This window comes from Nanorana parkeri, unplaced genomic scaffold (genome assembly GCF_000935625.1).
Source record: "Nanorana parkeri isolate BGI_ZX_2015 unplaced genomic scaffold, ASM93562v1 scaffold326, whole genome shotgun sequence".
Lineage (NCBI taxonomy): Eukaryota > Metazoa > Chordata > Amphibia > Anura > Dicroglossidae > Nanorana > Nanorana parkeri.
Window position 1 is genome coordinate 848,044 of NW_017306594.1, and position 5,887 is coordinate 853,930.

Here is a 5,887-nt window from a genome sequence, read left to right on the forward strand (position 1 = left end):
ATCTTCCATTGATCTTTGTTCTTTTCATAATGACTTCTCACTAATGTATTTTAAGGGAGCCCTTCTGAAAGATATCAGGAGTTTTTATCCACATTCTGTTTTAAATGTTCATCTTATAACAATATTGACCAATGCCACTCCAGCACAATTCTATTTTTTTATTTTCTCTTTATTTGTTTCTTTCCTTTTTACTTTTAATATATCTAGTTTTACATTATTTTTAAGCTCTTTTATAATTTTTTAAATTAACATTCCCTTATCATATCCCGTCATTCTCAATCCCTCTCAAGTTTTTTTTTTCCTCTTTCTCAAAATCCAAATTTTCTGTACAGTTATACCTTAGCCTGAAGTATTAGCCCATGGGCAAGCCAGTCAGGGTATGCTTTGGATAAAAACTATTTCAAAATAACTGCTTTCTTCATTCACCATTATGTTCAAATCCAAGAATAGTATGAATAGTTCAACCACTTCAGTACCAGTATGTTACACCCCCTTCATTAGCAGGCCATTTTTCAGTTAAAGTTTAGTTTCACTTTTGTATTCAAATTTAAGAAACCCCAGCTATATGTTTGTTAAGTGTTCACATTCACACAGGATACCTAAAAATATATTTTAAATATTTCTTACAGTTTCTAGTTATTGCTTTGAGGCAGGTTTATAAATAGGACTGCAAGATATTTGAACAATTTCAAAGTAAAAGTGAAAGTGACAAACGGGACAGAACATAAAATGCAGCACCCAAACCTTGGCGTCTTTATTAGGACAGATGCCAGCACATTGCAGACAGGGTTAATTGTGGTAAAAATTAAATCCACAGTCCCCTCCTTAACTTGAGTTTGGGTGTTTTCCGAAAAGAACAAGTAAAAAGGAAAGAATTAAGAATTGTTAATTTTTTTTTAAAGTTATGCTATGTGCATGGGATCATGCAACAAATCTAAAGACAGTGTTACACCAATTCAGCTGCAAAAGTGGAAATACACTTTAAAGTGACATTAAAGGCAAAAAAAAATGTTCTCTCCTCCCAATGTTAATTAAAGCACTCACCTTAAATGATGTCTCTTAATCCGATCTTCTTCTTTCATGCAGTTTTCAGCCTCCTCTCCAGCGCTGCTGCGGGTCTCCGATCCAGCGATGACTCATCTGAGCTTGCTGGCACTTCCTGTCCCACGGTGTCTGCATGCGGGTGCACGTGTCCATAGACTTACCTTGTGTCTCTCCTCGTCTCTCGGCCGAAAATCCGAACTGCGCATGCGCCCGCCCCAAGATGCTTTGCGGCCGCCCGAGCATTTTCAAATTTTCGGATGGGAGCGCGCAGCGAAGACACAAGTAAGTTTAAACCACCTTTAAAGCATTTTTAAAAAAAAACTTTTTGCCTATATCTACTGCTAGCAAGAAACCCTTTAAGAGTGGGATTTTTTCACTTTTTTGTTTGTTTTATCCATTTGTTTTCACATTCCTCTATCTTCCTTCAAAGCATCCTCACAATATCTTTCTTCCCATAGTTCTGATAACATATTTACATGCCAATGCTTCTATTGAGACAGAATACTAATCATCCAGTGTCTTTTCCAAAATATATTTTGCATATTCTTTTTTATTTTTTAGAAATGGGCCTTCAGAATTTTCTCTTAATACAGGTGGACTTATTTCGCAATTTCAGGTGTTTCTATATTGTTAGTAGGACAGAATCACAAACCTTTCCATAGAGGAAATGTATGTGCTTCATTTAGTCGCTCTGTTGACAAAACAATTCACAGAGCCATTCGCCCTGTCTCTCTCTGTGAACATTTGTTCTGTGAATAGATGCAAAAATGAATGTTCTCAGTATATTAAGTCAAATGTAAATTCAAATGTTATAATTATTACAGTTATTTATATAGCACGGACAATGTACGCAGCGCTTTTACATAGTGCACATTCACATCAGTCATTGCTCTCAAGTAGCTTACAATCTAAGGTCCCTATCTCACATGCTTACATACAAATTAGGCAGGAGCCAATTAACCTACCAGCATGTCTTTGGAGTGTGGGAGGAAACCGGAGTACCCGAGGAAAACCAGGCAAGTACAGGGAGAACATGCAAACTCCTTGCAAATAGTGACCTGGCTGGGTTTTGAACCAGGGACCCCCTAGTGTTGCAAGGCAGAAGTGCTAACCACTACGCCACTGTGCTGCCCCAGAAAAATGTAATACTACAGCTCGCGGTATACTGAGACGCCGCAGCCGGAGCGGATCACGACTTAGATGACGGGATCTGCCCAGCTGCGTGAGTGACAGCTGGCTCTGCCTTTCTAGAGGCAGAGCAAGCTGTACCCTCCCCCGTCTGTCCCGCCAGTCAGCACTGGCAGATCGGAGTGGGGAGAGGGGAATCCAGCCCCTCCCCCTGTCACGGCAGAGAGCTGTGACAGGATCGAGAGGCGAGCGAACCCGGTATGTGTTCGCTCACCTCCCGACCTGTGACAGTCTCATTGTCACAGGTCGGCTAGAACTATGAGGTGAGTGGAAATCACTCACCTCATAGTTCTCCTTTAAGGTTAACACTGAGAGCCTGGTTTGTAATATATGACTTAGATAAAAAATGAGTTATAATTATGGGGTTGAATGTGATATAATGACACAATACGGATTGATTCAGTGGTGGAATATTAAGTAGAAGTATGCTTAGGAATCAAGTGTTCGTTTTAAGGTGTTAGGTTAAGGGTTAGGTTTAGCTGTCAAAAACTAGGGGTAGTTAGAACTCCTATCAGGTTTTTATCAATGTATGTATCCCTATTGGGGAGTTTTACCCTCTCTTTGCCCTGGTGACAATGTTAACAGATGTTACCGAAATATGTGGAGGAGTTGTCACTTCCAATGCTGACACCTGTTCTGTTTTCTGACAGGGGTTTTAGACATTCCCTACTCTATCCAAAACTACAAACAACATTTGGCTATAGATACATCTTAAGCAAACTGTTTGTAGGTTATTGGAGGAAATCAAATCATCCATAGGAAAGTCAATGAAAGCACATGAAAAACACACTTATGCACAAAATTACAGGAACATTGTTACAGAACACTGGTCGTGAGAGGTTAGAAATCAGCCCATTGAGTGCTTCAGATGTTCCTATAATTATTACTGTCTCCTGGTTTTCTTAATGTGAACATCTGCACTTTGAACAAAATAAAGAGCTTTTAGTAATCATTAACCTAATGCTATTCGATGAAAACGTTTCACATCAGCACAAAGCTTTACTAATGCTTTCTTTTGTGTATTAATATAACATATGGCAGGATATTATTTGCTGCTACACTATATTCAGGTTTTAGAAATACACAGTGATGTTACTGCTACAACAAAGGGGATTTGTAAGCCTGACCTACAAGTAGCAAATACTATTGTATCAAAGGGTGTAACTGTAACTATATCATCTCACGTGACTTCAGTGAGAAGAGATACAAAGCACTGATATTCTTTATGGTTGCTTTATGGGTTTCAACTTCCTGTATATACCCAGAGAATGCATGGTTTGTTAATAATATGTTTATTATTATTTTTTTCTAAATAAATGTAATCATTTTAAAACACTGGAGCCTGACTTGTGGTTTAGTCAGATAAAGACTGAGCTATAAATATGGGGTGACACAATATGGTTGGAATTGATGGTGGAATATTTGACGTACCTAGTCTGCACATGCAATTACCCCCATTCATGGTGAAATTCTGTAGCGGAAGGATTAACAGGGTTATTCACAAAAGGGTGAAGAGTTTGGAAAAGTCAGGAGAAGTGAACAATCTAGGACAACATAGCTGAACTGGAAAGTGAGCTGAATTGGAGAATTTTTCCCAATCAGCTATGTTGTCCTAGAATGTTCACTTCTCCTGCCGTCTCCAAACTCTTCACCCTTTTGTTAATAACCCTGTATATGTTAGAAGTGATCGGCTGCTGCTTTGGATCTGGTCTCCACTGACAAGGAATATAGTTCTATTATAACTATAAATACTGCCTCAGGGGGTATGTTATTTAGTAACATGGGAGGCAGTGGTCAAAGTGCCATGTTTGTTAAACATTATGGCTACTGCACAATGTTTGCAGTAAGCTGCCTGCTGCCCCGAGTCTTCTCTGCATCAATAAAGGGGACCATGGGTGGCAGGCAGCTTACTGCAAACATTGTGCCGCAGCTGCAATGTTTAACCCTTTTGCCGCCGACAGCATATGTCATAAGACAGTGGCAGCAGGCCTCTGTAAACAGACTCCCGACTGCTATTGTTTGTTTACATGTGTAAAACCGACTGTCATCTTTGCACTGGAAGTGATTCGGGTGGCACTGATATGTACGACTTCACCCCTACGCAACACCCGCCGCCTTGCATCCTGGGCTCCACTGCCCTTCCTGAAAGCCTGGGACCAGTATCACGAGTGTCAGCGAAGAGAGACTAGTGGAACATTCGAATGAACCCAGAAGCAATGATGATTTTATGAGTTCTGGTTTCTGAGCTGTGCTTGATTAGCTTCAATGGGCTGCAAAGGTGATATTAGACCCCTAATGTCTTCTTAAAGAGGACATGTCACCATTAAAATGCTATTACATAGAGGCTTGTGAGCCTCCTATGTGATAGCAACAAAGGTAAGAAAAAATTAAAAAGAAAGGGTACAAAATATAAAGTAAAATAACATAAATAAAAAAAACTAAAAACCTAAAAACTTTTTTGAAAGTTCCTACCCCTGTGTGAATGTGCTGCACATCAATGGGTGCCTATGGCTTTTTTTGAGAATTGTGTGATGATAACATAAATCCACACTGCAATGCTAAAGTCTGAAAAAACCCTAATTGCGGTTAAAATTATCATGGGCGTGCAAGGGCTCATTCACACCAGCCCGATTCACGGTGGTGCATGCAAACACCCCATTAATGTGCATTGCATTAGGGTAGCCCTGTCATTTGAATGGGCTGCCTAACACACCACAATGCTTGGTAGTGCCTTGCTGTGCTTTGCACTGTACTGCAAGGCAGGTGCGTTGAAAAGGTAAATTGGGGTGCCATTTACTGGCATTGCTGCACACTAATGTGCATAAAACTGCAGCTCACTGGTGGGAATGGGACCTAAGTGTAAATCTCCCTTGCCAGGTACTTTGCCGTAATAATGACCAACATCAGTCACAAATTTATTTATTTTTGTAAAGGGTGCTGAAAGGATTGTCCATTTTGTACAGATATCGCTCTCCACATTATGGATCATTCATTTACAGGTACAGTTGACCTACAGTTGAGCTCCTTTTGACCTGCTTGAAGCAGCTTTTGTTTACCATAGATTTGTATGGCAAGAGTAGCAGTTTAAAAGTGAACCTATGCTGCGTAAGTCATAATACTGGCTGTCCAGAATTACAAATCCTGTGACATGTAAAACAGTAAACCATATAGTTTACAACTTTGTATTTAGCCTTTTGCCTGGAGTTTTGGTTTACATTTTTGATGGTAGATTGCACGGAACCTAAATTGTTGCAATAAGCGTATAAGTATTTAAATCAAAGTGGTCCATGTTGCTGTATTGAATAGGTTTAAGAAAAATATTTGAATGTTATATTTATGGTTGAATTCTGGATAATTCCTGTGGTTGTACAGAGGTTCAGATGCACCTGGCTGTCAGTCAAGGTAGAGGAAGCAGGACATATCGGTCAGTTAAGGAAAAGAAGAAAGAGAAGCTCTCATCCCTGGCTCTGTAACCATACAGGTAAAAAGGAAAATCCTCCTAAACAATGTGTAACCATTAAGCCTGGCAAAGGTTCTTACCTGCTGTCAAAAACTAAAAAGTCTTGGCTGGACATGGGCTTTAACCTTTAGTTTTGTAATACAAAGTATTTCCACCATATAGCTCTATCTGTGTGTGTGTCTTTTCTCATTCAAA